Source organism: Camellia sinensis, chromosome 15, assembly GCF_055761805.1.
Source record: "Camellia sinensis isolate YWXY chromosome 15, ASM5576180v1, whole genome shotgun sequence".
Classification (NCBI taxonomy): Eukaryota; Viridiplantae; Streptophyta; class Magnoliopsida; order Ericales; family Theaceae; genus Camellia; species Camellia sinensis.
This window is the reverse complement of record NC_138975.1, coordinates 81,945,382-81,966,476: the sequence shown is the minus strand read 5'-3', so window position 1 is coordinate 81,966,476 and position 21,095 is coordinate 81,945,382.

The following is a 21,095-nucleotide window of genomic DNA, read 5'->3' as shown; positions in this document are numbered from 1 at the left end:
TTAGATTATTTTTTAAAAAAAGCTTGAAAATTGATTAATTTATCTCATTAACTGATTTAAAATTTTGATATATATACATCAAAAAAATAGATAATTATATTAGTAAATCATAAATTTAGATATTTTCATTTTTTTTAGATCATATCTAAATCTTTATCTTTTTTATTTTTGTGTGGTTTTTATTCGGTTTTTTTTTTTTTGTTTTTTTTTTCAATTTATTTAAGATGGAGTTTTGGGTTTCTATTTTTTTTTAAATTTAATTTATCTGTTGTTTCTATTTGTTTTTAATTATTATTATTTAGGTAAGTTATGATGTGAGTTAGATATGTGATAGACATGTGAGTTTTATTGACTTAAAATATAATAGTGGGAGATATTTTCAAATTAGATTTGTTTAGATAAACTTTAAAAATTTTTAAAATTTAAAAATCAATATTGAGATGCAAAAGAAAGATTTTAACTGAATAAATAAAAATCAAATTTTTTAATTTTATCTGTTTGTATATCTGACTTTTAGTGTTTTTTTTTTATGTTATAATATAATATATAAGATATAGATAGACATCTACAACTTTCATGAAAAATATTATCTTATTTTTTGGAGAAGAGAGAAGGAAGGCAAGTTTTAATTTTTATTTATTTTTTATTTTTTGGAAATTGGTGAGAGAGATTAGGATGAAGAGATTGTGAAATATTTTTGTTATTAAATAAATAAATCAGTCAATAGTTTTTTTAGTCTATTTTATAAATTAAAAAATTAATAATTTTAGAAAATTGATTGATTTGTCCCATTAAGTGGTTTAATAGTGTAGTATTGTGTATATTTCAATTCAAGATAGTTTAAATTTTAAAATTAAAATAACATATAGGTTGGTATTTGAACGATTAGGCTGAACCATTTTGGATTTGACTGATTTACCGGTTTAATTGCGATTTCTCATACAGATTTTATTAATTTTAAACAATTATAAAAAAAAATTCCATTAACTAACTTCCATTTAACCATATAAAACTAAAATTCTAATTAGTTTATAATTTATTTTGTAATCTCACATCGGGAGAAGAAGAAAACAAAGTTTGTTTCACTATCTTTCTATATATTATATAAAAAAAAATGACATTTTTAGGGAGAAACCTTCTAGGAGCTCCAAACCCTTATTCTAAAATTATTGAATTTTCTTAATTTTAAACAATTAAGAAAATTCTCATTGGCTAGCTTCCATTTAAAATCCCACGTCGAAAAAAGAAAGAAAGAGTGAATTGTTTTGTAACGTCTTGCCTCTTTATTACTCGAATTCCATTACCAAACCATTATTATAGATTCAATTTCAGAGATAACATATGGAAACTTTTTATATTTACAAGAACACATGAATAAAGATTCTCCCATCTGAATATAATATTAATGCAACAAGAGTTATAATTAAATAAATTTCCCGTAGGCTTACATCTTTTAAACTAAGAGGGAAGGGTTTAACCCTTTTATATTAATGGCATTCCGCCCACAAATAAAAGGCCCCGTGGCCAACAGGTAAAGAAGACCCATGACTTTAAAACACTTCTTGACGTTCACCTGAAAAACGATTAGCAACGTGGGATGAACATAAAGTCTAGTAGGGATCTCAACATGATCCGAAACAATAACAACTAACAGATAGTCATGATCATGAATGCTTAGTCTTATACTATATAATAAGGTGACGGTTTATACAGAAATATACGTATATAAGAACTTTTCTCAAAATCATCCATTTCATTCAATTACCTAAGCAATTCAGTTTTCTTTCGTCTTGTTACTTTTTTCCAAAATTCATATGACAATAACGAATTCCTGAAAACAATTTCACCAAGCCCATTACGTTTTCTCCTACTTTTTGGACTTACACCTGATTTGCCTTTTCAAAACATGTTCATAAGTATCCGATGTCCTTTACATTATTCACAATCTCAATGCACACTACAAGAAATTGCACTTTTGGCAACTACTTTTGGCGACGACGTCAATTTTTCATAGGCAAAACTATATTTTTGGCGACATAGTGATCAATTTCGTTGGCAAAAGTAGACCTTTACCAACGCAATTTACTATCGTCGGTAAAAAAACATATCATTCACTAGGTGCCAAAATTATTGGTTGGCACCAAAATTTCAAAAATTTTAGCTATGAGGCTTATTTTTTAGCAACACAATAAGAGTCGCTATTAGTGTGCTTACTTTTGACGACGACAAGTTGGCGTGGGCAAAGAGTCAAATATTTAGCGATGATAACACTATTCGTTGGTAAAAATTTTGTTAGTAAAATGAGGTGATTTAGTGATTTGTGTTTTTAATATAATTTTTCAAAGAGTATTAAATATTCTAGTTATTGAATTGTAAAATTAAAGTGATTATCGAATTAGATCACAAAATGAGTCCATCAAGCCCAAACACACTCTTTAGTTTAGATGGTTAATTTGAGATAATCTAAACTTTTCCAAAGAATATTAGATTATCAATTTCAATATGTTCGGTTTAATTTTTAGAAACTTGTTTCAGATTTTTTTTTCTTCTAAAAAACTAAAAAAAAAAAATTGGTGAAAAAAGAAAAAAAATACTTATTATTTTTGTATAATTTTATCTTTTAGGAGGCCATAAATAATTTTTAAAATTATAAAAATATTTTTTTGATTTTTATAGTTCTCAAATTAGTTTTAATTTTTTTAAAAAAAAATAAAAATTGTTTTTATTTTTAATTTTTAATTTTTTTTATTATTATTTTTTTGTGATCTGATTCTAAAAATTAAGGGGTAGAAATTTACCCCTTAAAATTTTCTCTTTTTTTCTAGGATAGGTAAATCCCTCATCACTCTCAAAATTTCCTCTTTTATTTTTCACGATGTACAATTTACATTGTGAATATGAAAAAAAAACACACCAAAAAAAAAAGACCAAAAATATGTTAGATTTTGTTTGGTATCAAAATATATACAAACTGTGACTTCTAATTGGGTTTTAAAAGAAGTTAGAAAGCTGTAAATCAGATAACCTAGAAGAGATGGAAAAGAGAGAGGGTTCGAAGAGGAGAGTGGTTCAGCGGCACCAGATTTCGAAGGGGAACGATTGACGGCGGCAACGATTGATGGTTCGACGAGACTGGTTCGGTAATAATTAAGAAGAGTAGGGCTTTACAATTGTGTGTTGACTTTGAAGTCTTCAGTCTTCCGCTTTCTGTTGTGTTAAGTTATTATTGTTGATGGGTAGATAAGAAAATCAAGCTTGTAATATAGGGTTGGAAATGGCCGGTTAATGTTTGAATCTCTCCTTCAATAATAGAATCTGGTGTTCTGTCAGAAAATTGGAGGTCTCTTGGAGTTCCCTTCTTTAAAATGTTAATATGTTTGATTGATGTACTCTTGTTCATATAAAGTGATGAAATTGTGGGAGGGATTGTTGATATTTCTCTTTTAATTTGCTATTTATGTGCTTGTGTATTACAAAAGTCATATTGTTCTTTTTTTGTTGTCTTTTTCTTGAATTTGATCTTCTTGATACTACTTGTAAAATCTTCAAAGTTTTAATTAAAAAATTTCTTTTTGTGAAAAAATTATTAGGTTTAATTGTGACATGGGTTTAAAGATACCAAGCCATCTTGCAAGAAACCCATGAAACTTACTGTTTCATGTTCTATTTTGTATCGTCCCTTCAAGGACATATCCAATATTATGTTTTGTATGGGAAAGATGTGTGTATTTCACCTTAGTGTATAGACTTGATTCTCTTGCGTACTAGCAGCCTTTAGGTGCCACTTGAGAAGATAAATGGTTTGACGAACAGAGTATGGCCATATGGCATTAAAATTTGGGACAAATTAAGCAAGTTTCTTCAATAATGTTTTTGTAAATTACACGAAAGTCATATTCAACTAAAGCTTTATGCAGTTAATAAATCAAACTATAATTTTATTTCACTAACCAAAGTTAGTTTTGATCGTAGCATAATGGTGCAGTTTGAGGATGATAAAATGGAATACACCGATGATGATGACTCATATGACATGGTTAGTTGGAAAGAGTTCTGCATCAACCCGACTGATTCTGATAAAGAAGACTCGTCTGATGAAAGTAAATCTCAGAAGAATGAAAGTTGGAAAGAGTTCTACTTGAGCTCGACTAATTCTGGTAAAGAAGACTCATCTGCAGAAAGCAAATCTCAGAAGAATGAATTAGAGTCTGAAGCCTCCTTGAGTGATGATGAGACTGACATGGTATTCTTTCTGAACTATTTTTATTTTTGTTTTTAAATTGAGATATATATAATTTCCAAAGTTTAATTAGACGTGGGTGACATTTTTATGGTGTAAATGTTAGCCTTCTGCATCTCAGAATAAGTGGAAATAAAATTATAGAGATATGTTTTGGTTATTGTGGAAGCAAGATTGTGAAAAGATATTTGGAATGATACACATGTCCTGGTCCTGAGAGTTTCGAATATAGAAGAATAAATATCGTCCTCCAGATTTCGTTGTCTTTTCTTTCTAAGACCCACTTCTAAATCTCTTGCTTCTTCAACACACCTCTGACACACCACCATGAAGTATATATATATTTCTTGATTTTTTTTCTTGTTTGTTTGGTTATTGTTTCTTTCTAGTTTTCTGCGTAATGGGTTCTTCTTCTTTTTGTATATGGGTTCTTTAATACTGCTAGATAGGGTATTTATGGACAAATCGTTGGTGTTTTATTTCAAGTTATATTATATCCTCTGTTTGTTTGCCAAGAAAATTTATAAAAAGAAAAAAAGAAATTTTATGATTGAAACCCCTATTGGATCTAGGATTACAAGAAAATCTTCCCAAATCAAAAGTTCCAACAATATATACCTATATATATATATATATATATTATTTGCATATTTTCTTTCCATTGTTTTATATTTACCATTGTTTTCCTAGCAACCAATTAGGGATTTTTTTTTTTTTTTGGGGGGCGGGGGGCGGGGGGGAGGGGACTACTGAAGTATTGGTGTTAACTGTATCCAAACTTGAAAGTAGACAATAACTCAGCTTCAGATTTAAGAGCATGAAAGTAATGGTCTTTCTATTTTAAGTATATTTCTTCCAAATATTATATTTTGATGCATTCTTCATGTTTTTGTTGCTTCTAAATACACAATGTATACATGTAATTGAAATTAATTGTGCAATGGTAGGATTATGAAATAACTTATGAATTAGTTTCTAAGACATTTTTTGTTGCATGGATTCATGATTAGTTAACCTGTTAATGAAATATTCATTTTGTTTCTAAATATAAATTTACTTAGTATCCCATTGTTGTCATTGCTGTCTTTATGTTAGTTACATTATATATAAACCAGTTTACTTAGTTGTTGACAAGCCATCCTTCCTTTTCCTTAATTGTGCCACTTTCTATTTTGCTTGAGAATTCACGACACTGTTAACATTTTACTTGAAACATGAAGTAATCAGCTACTTGATTGAAGGATCACCTTTTGTAGGGCCTAGTTCTCAGTCAAGACTTAATTGAAAAGAATCACTATGTGCTGGTTTACTGCATTAGTATTAAATTTGTTGAGAATTCTCAAATATTGAAATGTGTAGATAATGAAGTGGTGCAATGCTATGGAACTGACTAGCGATTGGTTATTTGGTTCCAAATGCCATTTTTCACTATTTATATTTGACCAACTTTTTCCTTTCCAAAATTGTTAGGAAGTAAAAATAAGGCTTTATTACTTTGAGAGGTGTCTTTTTCCACTCTCTTAGCTTGAGTGGTGTCTTTTTCCACTCCCTAAGAGGAAGGCACAGGGCTAAAGTTAGTAATTTAGATTCTCATATATTTAACATATTTTGCTGCCTTTTGCTTAGTTTCTTTTTTTCCTTTAATTTAGTTCACCTTTGTTTTGTTATTTTGTGCTTTGTGATGCTACAATTTCATAGCCTATCACTGTAAAAGGAACTTTGTTGTAACATAAAAAACTTATCGCGTAATGGATTGCTTGATTTACATTTCATGGCATTGTTTTTCAAATATCATAGCATTGTTTCACATTTTATTTCTTTTTAATTATATGCTATATCTATGGTTGCAAAGATGTCCAAAAATGGTAAATTATTTTTGAAGCCCGGCGGCTTGGGCCAAAAGATAACGAAATATGAGAAGGATAGAAAAAAAAAACAATTGAAAAAAAATTAAATCTAATTTGATGCTCTAGGAATAAAGACCCTCAAGAATTCAATGTTTGGTTCTATTCAAAAGGACAATAGTAAAAGTTCTAGGGTGGAAAAGAGAAAGGTGGGTGAAAGTGATGATGATGAGAACTATCAACCACTTAATGATGATGAAGGATTGAGTTCTTTAAGTGATGATGGCGAGCCTTTTGATTCTCAAGTGATTGAGGTAATACATGTGTATATAAAAGGTAATTTCTCTATTGTTTCACTTGTTATATTACTTGTGTTTTGTCTAGTTATTTCAATTACTTGTGCTGTTTTTGGTACGAACTCATTTGATTTTGATTATGACCTAAACTGAAGAAAGTTATAAACCATTGCAATATTGAATGTTTAGGTGCATATGAAAGTTCAATTTTTTATTTTATTTTATTTTATTTTTTTCAGGATAAATTTTTATATTCATTTGATAAGTATATCTGTATATTCATTGATAAGTAAATCTGTATATTTTTTCGTTTTAATTTATAACTTACCAAAAAAAAAAAAAAATGCTCTTCTTGTTGCTTTATGATTGGTTTTACCTGTAGCTTCTTGGTAATACTTATCTGTTGCTTCATAATGGATAGGTTTACTTGATGCTCTTTTGTCATTTTGATGTTCAATGGTTTGGCTTGGAAGTTTGGTGGTGGCTAGAACATTTTTCGCCATGCCGTGTCAATGAAGTGGATCATCCTACAGTTTTCAATACTTTTTGTATACATTCCTCTTTGATGTTGCTGCTACTATATCCATTAGTTCATTACCTACTCCTATGGGTTGTGTAGGAGATTATAGTATAATTTTTGGTTGGGTAGTAGTGGTAAGTAATGGTGATATGGCTGTAATTCTTTTTATTACTGTAAAACTGTGTTGTTGCCAAATAAGTTGGATTTACAACTAGTATTCTACCTAGGTGCTGGTGCTATAACAGGAGCATTTTGTAGAAAATTATTGTCATGTGTAGTATATATATGTCAGCGATGTTTGCATTATTAGAGACACAATCAATTGTTGGTAAAATAAATCTTATAAAAAATATAAAGCTTTCTCGACAAACAACTCGTCGGTAAATGTATTGCCAAAAGTTTACTTTTGCCGACTCATATTGTGTTGCTAAAAATATATTTTTTGCTGACGCAAATTTGTGTCAGGAAAAGTACTACACAATCATCATATTTGAATTACTTTTACCGACGCAAGGTAAATTGCTGACGATGGACGAAGGCTTTTATCAACGACTATGTTTGTCTCTAAAGGCATTACTTTTACCAACGCAATGATAATTTCGTCGGCAAAAAGTTTTGCCGACTCACTTTTGCCTATGGGTTGCCAACGTAGCTCCGTGTGTAGGCGAAACTTTTTGCCGACGAGTTTTCCCTTTTAGCAACATATTTTGTTGCATTACGAAAAATGCAATTTCTTGTAGTGACAGTACTTACGTTCGTTTCCAACACATTTATAGCTATACATGTATATCTTTAGTACAAAAGGAAACAACAAGGAACCAACAACTACGTAATCAACAAATGAGGCAACTCAGCCTTTCAAAACCATAACCATCATAACCCATAATATATCCAAATACACTGAGACAATAATGGTAAATAAGTTATGCTTTAACTACCTTAAGCATGGTAAGCCAAGGATACACCTTTCCACAATGAAATGCCAATTTACCAGACACTAGCTGGAAGGTAATGGTATCTCTGCCAAGTTCTCTAGGTGCTAGCTGGAAGGTACTGGTACCTCTCATTCTAAGCGCAGCCAATTCTCCAGGCGCTAGCTGTAAGGTAATGATGCCTCTCATTCTCAACGTAGTCTACGTTACCAATCATTACCACATGACAAAGTGAAACCAACACAAGTGTAATGTATACACACAAACTATTCAACTGTAACGCCCCCAAATTACACAATAGATATAACTCAAAAGCATACATTGGAGATTGCATACATCAGAGTGAAAAGTCCTTTCATTACACAAAGTTCAGGATACAAAAGAGTTTAATATAAATAAATGCCCTATTGACTTACACATTTCCAAGTCTTAACTTGTTTACAACAAAAGTGAGCTTCGCTCTTTACATATTTAGCCCTGGGCTATAGCGATCCCAGTTTTGCCCTGCCCTTCATTGTGTCCCGGACTTGGGGTCTATGGTGAAATATTGTATCCATGTCTTGTTTCTCCCCTTTGACTCCTTGTATTTGAGTTTTGGAACTTGTTGGGCACGTTCGGAATAGGTTGGTTATTAGTTGGGTTAGATCGTTGTTGCCCAGATTTTGGCCTCTTCGCTCGAGCGAGGCTTCTTGCGCTTCTCGAGTGAGCCTTTTGTAATTTGCTTCTTCGCTCGAGCGAGGTTTCTTGCACTCGAGTGAGAATTAGGAGTTCTCAGGTTTACTTCCAGACATAACTTTTCTGGGGAAGGTGAAGTTCTTCGTTCGAGCGAGGTCTCTTGAGCTCAAGCGAGCTTTGTGTTATTTGTTTCTTCCCGCGAGTGAGCTTTGTGTTATTTGTTTCTTCGCTTGAGCGAGACTTCTTGCGCTTGAGTGTACGTGTTCGTCTATGGCAGACCTAAAGCTTTGCATTCTGTGCTCAAGCGACGCTTCTTGTGCTCGAGCGATGACTCCTTTGCTCGAGGGAGGACTGCATATATCAGTTCACAGCAAAGCATTTTTGTATCACTTTGTGCACTTCTTCTCACTCAAAACCCTAGATCGACTGTCTCTCTCTCTACAAATCCAACTTCTCTCTACAAACCCTTTTGAATCTAAGAGTTTCTACTCTACTTCCTTTGAGAAAAAGGTGTAGCATCTTGTGGGCTTCTATTCCATTCGAGTAAAGCTTGATTTTGGGTATTTTCAAGATTCTCATTCTTCCTCTTCGAGCTCTACTTTTGAGGTAGGGATATTCTACTCTTTAATATGATTTTTAACCTAGGTGTTTGTCATTTTGTATAAATGGTGGGATTTGGGAAGATTTGAGTGAAGTTAGGGTTTGGATTTGAATTTTTGAAATAGGGGTTTTCTATATTTGGCCCCATATATGTATGTGAGGTCTTGATTATGATGTTATATGAGAATAAGTGGTGAGATTGAGCCTTGGGGTTGATATTTGAAAAACGGGGAGATTTTCTCTAATATGAGTTAAATAAATTATTTGTATAAATAATGAAATTGATAAGAGAAATATGAAATTGGAAGGATGTATAAATGGAATGTGTAGTTGGATTCGATAAATCACTCTCCTATGGAAAATATGATAAATTATCTATTTCATAGATTGTATATCAGTTTTGGGCCATCGGTGGAGGATAGCTACGATTGTTGTAGAAATTGCATGAGGATTTGGTAAATTGAAATTAACAATGCGGATTGTATCATTGAATATGACGGTTTGATTAAACCATTGAATATGTGATTTGGTTAGTCATTGTATACGACAACGCATTTAATACACTGTATATGTATCATTGTTTGGGAGGATATAGGGGATGTACTCCATTGTTTGGGAGAAGATAAGGGATGGACTCTATTGAAAATTATGTTGGCCAGAGTGTACAGGGTGAAAGTCCTGAAATCTTATATATATATGGGTGTTGGTTCCCGCAGATGTGATTCCGTAAAATGGCAAGAAAATGGAAGTGTTTGAATAATGGTTGTTATTGAAGTGTTAATAAATGAGTTGTAGTCTCGTTTTGAATTGTTTAGATAACAATGAATTATATCAATGAATTGATTTGGATAAATGAATAGAAATGGCCTAAGATATAGATGTCGACATTGATTGGTCATGGAAAGGGTGTAAGTTGGTTTGCAAGTATTAAACATTTATCTGATGCTGATATCTTAGTTACTTCTCATATATTGTTTTAGCATATCTCTACTGGGCTTTGGCTCACCCTACTTGGGGAACCATTTTCAGGTACAGGTGACATCCCACCTCCAAGGGCATAGTTTGAGAGGACGGGGTTGAAGGCTCTATTTTTGTTACCTATATGTTTATATGTTTTCTTTTTAAGTTGAGAGCTTTAATTGTAAAGAGCTTATAACTCTCTTTTGTTGTAACCAAGTTATCTCTTGGAAAGATGTAAGCCCGTAGGGCATTTATTTTGTTGTTAGTGACTACTGTTACATGTTGTAGTTTCAGAATGAATATTTATGAAAGTGTAATGCATGTAATCTCTTTTGTAATATAAACTCTGATGAATGAAAGTAATACATTTCATATTATGCTTGTGAATCTCTTGGGCTGATTTATGCCATATTTTGTGGCCGTTATAACTTGGTATCAGAGCATACCGGGTTTGAATACTTTGGGTACGTGGGAAGTGGTTAGTACTACAATGGGCTTGTCTTGCTTGTTAGAGACTTAAGTATGGATGATTATGTGCTTATATGATAACATGTTTATGTGACTATATGGGTATGGGATTTAATTTCTAGGATGTTGATCGGGTCCATGGGTTTTTGGGAGTCATGTTGGAAAGGCACTTGATCACTGTCGTTTCTAACTGGAAACTCTAGCAACACCAGAGGACGGTCATTATCCGGAAATGAAATTCGTATGTGTCTATGTGATTATGTGCATAAGTGGAGTGAATTACTGTTGTCCATCGTATTAGGACATGAGTGAGATAGCTTCGGCACATTTGAAAATGTGCTAATCTCTTTTGTTACCTTTATTAGGATGTCAGGACGAGGTCACGATGATAGGCGTGGTAGACCTAGGAGGCATGAGATGCCTATACCGGATGAGATTTCGACGTAGGAAGAGGGAGTTGGTCAGGCCAATGTGGCCGAGTCAGTAGGTCAACAGGCCATGGGTGCCTTAGCTCGCGAAATGGCTGGAGCTTTGAGGGAATCCATGGACATTCTCAGGGCTGAGAATCAAGTCCAGGCCCAAGTAGCTGAGGCAGGACCGTCTTTTCTGAAGAGGGAGTTCTTTCGGTCTAGTCTAGACAAGTTTTTGGGAGATCCTAAGGAGCCAGTGAAGGCCGATGAGTGGCTAGAACAGATGGTGAAGACGTTTGAGATGCTTGGCATCGAAGACGGAGGTTTGAGAGTGACCTTAGCGTCCTTCCAGCTGAAGGGAGACGTGGGTTAGTGGTGGAAATATGCACAGGGGCGCATTGGAGGGACTTGGGAGGCATTTGTTGATGCATTCCAGGACAAGTATCTACCTGCTACAGTGAGGGAGAAGTTGAGGGATTAGTTTTCTCAGCTCAAACAGTTGAACACGCCAGTGGCTGAGTTTGAAGCCACATTCACTACTTTGTCAAGGTTTGCACCAGAGTTAGTGGCGACAGAGGAGCGCTGTTGTTGGAGTTCAAGAAGAAATTGCGAACCGGGCTCAAGTTTCGAGTTACCAGGTCCATGATTAGGGACTATGGGCACCTTATGGAGGTTGCAGCCCATCTTGAGACTATCATGCATACAGAGGATGAGAGGATGAGGGGCTCCAAGAGGAGTTAGGATGGTCAGGGGGACAGCAAGAGGTAGAGGGGTTCTAACCCTCAGCAGTCCCAGGGAGCGCATTCGAGGTCTACTCTTCCAGTGCAGAGTTCAGGTTCTGGGAGAGGTGGTCAGGGAGACGTCACTTGTTTTAAGTGTGGCTAACTAGGCCACAAGTGTCCAGCTTGCCCACTAAGGGGAGGAGGGCAGGGAGCAGCTTCATCTTCAGCTCATTCTCAGGGCCAAAGTCAGGGCAGAGGCCAGCCGCTCACTTGTTATCAGTGTGGGCAGACGGGGCACTTGAAGAGGTTTTGCCCACAGTTGGATGGCACACCTGGTGCATCTGGTTCGAGGCCGACACAGAGTCACTAGCCAGCGCAGTCAGTACAGGCCTCCAGGGCCAATTAGGGAGCCTCTTTGGCTCAGTCAGTGCACCAGTCTTATGCTCCGAGGGGTGAGCAGGTAGATCAGAGACCTATGGGGTGTGTGTATACTGTTACCACACTAGATCTTGCACCGGCTCCATCTGTTGTGAGAGGTACCTTTTTGTTTTTCAACTCAGTTGCTAATGTGTTGATTGATATGGGTGCATCCCATTCATTTATTTCGTCTGCATTTGCATCTGTTTTGGGGTTGGAGTTGGCGCAGTTAGCATCTCCTACTTGTGCTGTGCCATCGGTTAGGGGTGAGATGGTTTTGAAACAGGGGTGTTGGGGTTATAATATAGAGGTCGCCGATCGCCGACTTCCTTTTTCTTTTGTATTGATGGATATGACTGGTTTTGATATTATTTTGGGTATGGACTAGTTATCGTCATACCAGGCTGTTATAGATTGCTACCATTAGAGGCTTACTGTATGTACCTTGAGTGGTGATTGCTTTTATTTCCTAGGGGATCGGGTGGATAGAGTATTATCACCGGTGTCTGATTCGCGTGGGCGGAGTGAACTTAGTTGTCTGCTTGCTAGCTTTTTGAATAGTGAGTATGATAAAGTCCGGGTTGAGTTGCTAAGAGTGGTTTGTGAGTATTCGGATGTCTTTCCCAAGGATCTTACTAGTTTGCCACCTTACTAAGAGATCGAGTTCTCTATTTATTTAGTGCCTGGCACACCAATTTCTATGGCACCGTATCGGTTTGCATCAGCTAAATTGAGTGAGTTGAAGATTCAAATCCAGGAATTACTAGATAAGGGCTTTATTCACCCCAGTACTTCGCCTTGGGGAGCACTGGCCCTCTTTGCTAAAAAGAAAGATGGAGCCTTGCGACTTTGTATTGACTACCGAAAATTGAACCGGGTTACGGTTAAGAACAAGTATCCTATGCCTCGTTTAGATGCCTTGTTTGATCAGCTGAAAGGGTCTCCCTGTTTCTCTAAGATGGACTTAAGATTGGGTTACGAGCAGATGAGGGTCAGGGAGGAGGATATCCCAAAGACGACATTCCGTACGTGGTATGGCCACTATGAGTTCTTGTGATGCCTTTTGGGCAAACCAATGCCCCAACTGTGTTTATGGACTTGATGAACCAAATCTTTCGAGAGTTCTTAGATCGTTTTGTGGTTGTCTTTGTGGACGATATCTTGGTATACTCACCCTCTGAGGAGAAGCATGAGGAACACTTGTGAGTGGTGCTTGAGTTGCTTAGAGCACATAAGCTATATGCCAAGTTTGGGAAGTGTGATTTTTGGCTAAGAGAGGTTAAGTGCTTAGGCCATGTGGTATGCGGGGAAGGGGTGACTGTAGATTCATCCAAAATTAAGGCAGTGCAGGATTGGGCACAACCTACGAATGCTTTCGAGATTTGTAGTTTCTTGGGGTTGGCCGGTGTAGACGCGCCCTTGGGCCTCATGCTACAGTTCGGACTCAAATAATGTCACAGTTCTTAATCTGATCTCACAATGTGCAATGTGAGATTGATAAATTACCAAAGAGTCCAAATCCGGCAAATCATTTTGGAAAACTGATTTTTTAGAAAGAAGTGCCAAACATGGACTGCTTTGCCAGATACAGAGTCGCCACCTAAATATTTTATTTTGGGGGAATTTAGGAAACCCTGACTCGTGCCTAAGGCCATGTGTCCGTCATCACCAAAGTTGCCTCGGCTCGAGAACTTGGGTACGATGGGGGAAGGTCATCTATGAGCACCCCCGCTCGCCCGATCAAAGATCGGCCTGTACTAAACATGATATCTTGTTTTTGAAAACACGTGCGTTCTTATTCCGATTAATTAGCTAGAATTACTATGTGATGCGCAGATCAAAACAAGTATAGACTAGATTGCCAAATTTGGAACAAAACATTGCATATCCATTTGTTTGGAAAATGGTTTGAAGTTTGCTACTCGTAAGTAGGCTAAATCGAGGATTTCAATGAATTGTTCCAATTCAAGCAATCCAAACTTCACCCACAGGCATTCAGGCAGTTATATCAACTAAGCAGTTAGCCTCATGGCAAGCATGCTTTCATGGCAATCAATAACACACATGCAGTATGCTAAAGCGTAAACACTCACGGTGTACTCCGAGCCAAAATAAAGAACTAGTTAGAAATCAATGCATGATCCTAGTTCATGTTGAGATGGCTAATGCAACGCACGCAAAATGCGACTAGAAATAGTCTCGGCTATTCTAAGATGACATATGAAATGCGACTTGATAACATGCTGTTGAACATGTATTCAAGTAATGTATTGAAAGAACAATGCGGTTAGTATGATGCGCTGAGCCTGGTGCATGCAATACAGATGAATGATGCAAAAATTCATAGCATAAGTATGTTAACTGAAACATGCCCTAAAACTAACCATTGAAAGCGGTTAAGTAAAAGGGAGAAAGATGTGGGGTTTGGAAGACATGCACACACGCACGCACACTTATTACAAAATTCGCCCTCTCAACGGAGGGTCCGAATAAATAATACAAACCAACTAACTACCTAACTAACAAGCTAATTAATTATTACATAACCGAATGAATAACTAGCTACAACTAATTATTACAACGCTTAATTATTTAACAAATTAACGAATTCACAAATTAAAGCTAACTAACAAGTAGGCATTAAAATGAGATTGCTAGGCTGCCTCTGCTCTGCCTTGAAGAAGGAAGGATGCATGCTCGGTTGCCGTCCTGAAAAACTCTTTGGTTGCTCTCAAGAGGCTCTGTCTGCAGGGTGTCCTCAAGAACTTCCTGCTGAATCTTACCAAAACTAGTCTGGGGAATACATTAGTGGCCTGCCGGCCATGGGGAGCCACTGCCGACCATCCTGCCGACCAATAGTGGGAACTGCCGGCCAAGAATGAGGGACTGCCGGCCACTGATGTGCTGGGACACCAAGCTGCAGCAGAACACAAAATAGAGAAAAGGAGGAGTCTCCCAAGGGTATGTATGCACTATGCCACCCCATATCACCTCGAAACATCAAGGGAGAGGCATAGTCGGATCCAAGACCATCAATCACGCATCCCGATGCATGATGGCCAAAGACCCAACTTGTGCAAATCAATGAGAAATGAATGCACAAATAAACACATAAATGCCTAGAACTCTATCAAGGATAATCAAGAGCGTCGGCGATCGAGAATTGAGACACGTCTCATCACTTGAAGTATGAAACGTCCCTCGTTTCTCGTGTTCGGATTAACACTTAATCCAAACAACAATGCCATGCAAGGATGGCATACACAATGCGGTGCATGCGAACATGTAATGCAATATGAACAATCTAACAAGGCTAATAATATGCACAATACTAATACATGCAACAAGTAAGCATACACAATGCAAAGCAACCTAGACATGAAAACATGCGATAAACCAAGCATGCGACAACGTACAAGGTGACAAGCATGCTACGACATGCAAAGATGGACTTAAACCAAGAGGGGCAGACCTCAACTATGCCCAAATCAGTGGCCATTACTGTTGAAATGATGGTATGAAAAACATGAAAAGGCAAGACAAACATGCATGCCAATTGGCTCGCCAATTAAGGTATAAAGATGCAACTCTCAAGAACACCTAAGGAGTGACAAGCATTGATGTGTGGCAATGAGGTAATCTCTGAAATCATGCAAGGGGTGATGCCAAACCACCCAAACAAGTCAAACATAGCATGTAAGAAAGCTCAAAGTACGAAGCCAACAAAGGGACTTAAACCATGGCCATGCAAGGCAAGTCCCGAAGGACTAAGGGTACCTAAAACAGTCTCTAGGCAGGTCAAGGTGAGACTAAAAGCATGCTTGAACCTAGCCAATACAAGCTAGAACAAAGGACAAAAACGTGGATCATGCAACGCTACAAAAGGGGTATTACATTACACCTATTAAAACCAAACATGGCACGACTTGGACAACATAAAACAGAGTTACATCATGGTATAACAAGACAAAAAATGCACTGATATGATGGCCCAAAGGCCTAGGCTCAATGGCATACACAATGATCCATTCATGAGGCATAAAACACAAACTCTTCAAGGCATTTAAAGCATGTCAAATGCAGGTGTTTGGCCAAATTTCATGGACTGAAATAACATTCGAAATGATCGCAAAGCATGCACACATCACATGTATGGCATGGTAGGAGCCTCAAAACCCAAGGCCAGCCAAAGCATTTACACTATAGCTATACAAAACATGAGTGAGATGACCATGGCAGCCCAAAACAGTCCTACAACAACCCAAAAGAAGAATAAAATCATTCTGGAGCAAAGCCAAAATATGCTGGAATGATGAGTCAAAACATCATGCACATAAAACTAGTAAGCAAGATTTGCTCTACAAGTATATAGAGCATATAAAAGATGACCAAACCAAACTAAAAAAGAGGTATGGCATGGCAAAACATCACCAAAAACCTACTGAAATGGAAAGAAAACAAGCTAAAATGACATGTCAAAGCATGAAGCATGTAAAGCTAGTTTAAGTGATTTACACTACAAGTGTATTAGGCATGCATGGAGTGACAAAACCAATCCAAAGTAGATCTAAGGCATGGCAAAACATCACCAAAAACCAACTGAAATGGAGCCGACACATGCAAGAAAGACATGCTACTTTGATGAGCCACAAATGGGATTACACTACACATACATGAAGCATGCAAGGACTGACCAAACCAGCCATGGAAAGACTTAAGGCAATTCCTAAAAGTCACAAAAAAGGGCTTGAACCAAGCCTCAACAGTAAAGGGATACATGCTCCTTTGATAGGCTAAGATACAAGCAAAGAAAAACAAGAAGAGAGGGGGGTCACCCCCTCTGACTTGAGGCCTCAAAACCACATGCCTACCACTTAAAATCCACTGGATTTCAGTGGCTAGAAGGCCAAACCAAGGCTACCTCGAAGGCCTTAAAGCATGGTACAAAACAAGGCCAAACAAGGCATACATGAGGGTTGTACACCCCTAACACCAAAAAGACCTAAACAATCATCAAAAGCACTTAAAAACAAGACTTTTTTCAGTTGAAATAAAGGCCTAAAACAATATGCAAGGATGACCAAAATGAGATACAAAAAAATGCTAAAAAATGGGAAATACTCACCCTTGAAGATCAACTTCGAAACCAGCAAACTCAGGGGCCAAAAACCAAGTTTCAGAGCTCAAGTAACACTCCTAAGAACCTCAGTCCAAAGGTGGTGGTGTCTTTCTATGTGTTGTAGTGTAAAAGTGCAAGAAGAATGGACTTTAAGGCACAAAACCAACAATATAGAGAGAGAGAGTAAGAAATATATAGAGAGAGAGATACAACTCTTCTAAAATGGCTGAACCTCTGTTAAGGAGAGAGGGCCTCTACTTATATAGAAGAAAAACAATGCAAAGCTTGTTGAACAAGCTTGGCGAGAGCTTTATCCCTCCATACACATGTATGGAGGGGAAAGGAGTGAAAACCAACTGGCTCAAAAGATCTGGCGTGAAACTTGCTGAGACAAGGGTTCTGCCGGCCATGAACAGTGGCCAACAGTGGCTCATTGATGGCCGACAGGCTTCATTAATGCCCGGCAGTGCACCAAGAGAATCAAGCTGGAAAGGCCAATATATGGTCCAAAAAAAGGGTAGAAAGGATATAGGGTTTGGGAAGCTCAAACCTGTGACGTTCCGCCGCGACGGTCGAGTACTCGACGAGCAATCAAACTAGTTGTTAAATTTACCTGCAAGTACAACCAAGTCTTGGGGACAGTCAAAAATAAGGTGTCTACAGTTGCCCCTCTTTGACAAAACTCGAAAATCACAAAGTGATGGGAGTGAATGTCAAAGCCTAGAGATGACCCATTTTTGACAAGGCCGAAGACTCAGGCTAACATTCAAAATAAACATGCCGAGATGTGCCCATAGGTTGGGGCAAAATGCAAACGACATGCATGATGCAAGAGCATAACTTACGATTATGCAAAGAGAGCTGTAACGAAGCAATTATATACAATAAATGCAGCAGTTTTAAGCAAATGAATACAAATCAAACTACATTACATGCAGAAAGGATGTAAGAGAACTATGCAATTCTCGCTACGTTTCACATGGAGTGCATACAATACCGTGCGGTTTTTCTGGTCGTGCCAACTCCAAATGAACCGTACATATAATATCGTGCCTGTAAAAGAAAGAAACTCAACAGGTACAATATCGTTAGAAACATGCATAGTAATGCGTGACAACGCAAATGAAATAGTGCATAACAATGCAAGTAGAGGGGTGCAAGACAATGCAATCCTGAAGTTACGAGACAACACAAGTGGAACATGCGTAACAACGCAAAGAAAATATACGTAACAACGCAAGTAAAAGAGATAAAACATGCGTGACAGCGCAAGTAAAACATGTGTAACATCGCAAGTAGAACAAGTAAGACATGCATAACAGCGCAAGCGAGACATGTGTAACAGCGCAAGTAAAACATGTGTAACAGTGCAAGTTAAAGAAATAAAACAAGCGTGACATCACAAGTAAAAGAAATAAAACATGCGTGACAGCGCAAGTAAAACATGCGTAACAGCGCAAGTAGAACAAGTAAGACATGCGTAACAGCGCAAGTGAGACATGCGAAACAGCGCAAGTAAAACATGCGTAACAGCGCAAGTTAAAGAAATAAAACATGCGTGACAGTGCAAGTAAAAGAAATAAAACATGCGTGACAGCGCAAGTAAAACATGCGTAACAGCGCAAGTAGAACAAGTAAGACATGCGTAACAGTGCAAGTTAAAGAAATAAAACATGTGTGACAGCGCAAGTAAAAGAAATAAAACAAGCGTGACATCGCAAGGAAAACAAGTAAGACATGCGTAACAGCGCAAGTGAGACATGCGCAACAGCATAAGTAAAACATGCGTAACAGCGAAAGTTAAAGAAATAAAACATGTGAAACAATGCAAGTAACAAACGTAACAGCGCAAGTTAAAGAGGGGTGCGAAACAACGTGATTAACGAGCGTAACAACGCAAGTTAATAAAAGGGTGCGAAACAACGCGATTAGCGTAACAGCGAAAGTTAATGAAATGGTGCAAAACAACGCGATTAACGAGCATAACAGCGCAAGTTAATGAAAGGGTGCGAGACAACGCGATTAACGAGCGTGACAGCGCAAGTTAATGAAGGGGTGTGAAACAACGTGATTAATGAGCGTGACAGTGCAAGTTAATGAAAGGGTGCGAAACAATGCGATTAACGAGCATGATAGCGCAAGTTAATGATAGGCAACATAATGCAAGTAAAACATGCGAGACAACGCAGGTTGTATAGAATGCAAAATAATGTAAATAAAACATGCGAGACAACGCAAGTTATATATGTTGCGAAACAACGCAAATAAAACATGCGAGACAACGCAGGTTATATGGAATGCAAAATAATGTAAATAAAACATGTGAGACAACGCAGGTTATATAGGCAGAGTAATGTAAATAAAACATGCGAGACAACACAGGTTATAGAGAATGCAAAATAATATAAATAAAACATGCGAGATAACGCATATTCTAAATGCATGCAAAATAATGTAAATAAAACATGCGAGACAACGCAAGTTATAAATGCATGCAAAATAATGTAAATAAAACATGCTAGACAATGCAAGTTATATATGATGTGAAACTACGCAAATAAAACATGCGAGACAACGCAGGATATATAGAATGCAAAATAATGTAAATAAAACATGTGAGACAACGCAAGTTATATATGATGCGAAACAACGCAAATAAAACATGCGAGACAACGCAGGTTATATAGAATGCAAAATAATGTAAATAAAACATGCGAGACAACTCAGGTTATATAGAATGCAAATTAATGTAAATAAAACATGCGAGACAACTCAGGTTATATATACAGAGTAATGTAAATAAAACATGTGAGACAATGCAGGTTATAGAGAATGCAAAATAATGTGAATAAAACATGCGAGATAACGCAGGTTATAAATGCATGCAAAATAATGTAAATAAAACATGCGAGACAACGCAAGTTATATATGATGCGAAACAACGCAAATAAAACATGCGAGACAACGTAGGTTATATAGAATGCAAAATTATGTAAATAAAACATGCGAGACAACGCAAGTTATAGAGACTGAAAAATAATGTAAATAAAACATGCGAGAGAACGCAGGTTATAAATGCATATCAATGCAACCTAAACGCATAACAATGCGGAAGGGAAAACAAGCATAACAATGCAAGTGAAGTATATAATAATGCAATGCATTAACAAGTGCAGGTGAAACGCGCAAGATAGCGTGATGCGCAAAATAGCGTGAGCAATGCACTAACAGGTGCGGGTGAGGTGCGCAAAATAGCACAAACAATGCACTAACAGGTGCAAGTGGGGTGAATGGTGACAAACTCCAACCATGCTGGAATCATGAGAGAGGTCCAAAACGATTCCAAACACGTTGAAATCGTGTGAGGAAGGAACAACTCTAACCACGCTGAAATCATGAGAAGAGGTAAACAAATTCCAAACACGCTGCAATTGTGTGAGGAAGGAACAACTCTAACCACGCTGAAATCGTGAGACGAGGTAAACAAATTCCAAACACGCTATAATCGTGTGAGGAAAAGGGGGAGAGGGTGAAACATAGGGAGATATCCCCGTGTTTCCCGAAGGAAATGGAAACAGAGGGACATATCCCCGTTTTTCAGAATGGTACGAGCATTGAAACGTATTCCAAATACTCTAAACCAAAGAGGGAGAAACATAGGGACGTATCCCTGTGTTTCCCAAAGGAAAGGGAAACAGAGGGACATATCCCCATGTTTCCCGAAAGAAAAAGAAACATAGGGACGTATCCCCGTGTTTTTTGAAGGAAGGAGAATGCAAAACAATGCAACAAGAGGAAAGGCACACCTCTCAGCGTATCACACGCGAGAGGGGAAAGGTAAATTTCTCAGCGTATCATACGTAAGAGAGGAAAGGATTGTGTAGGAAAGCGC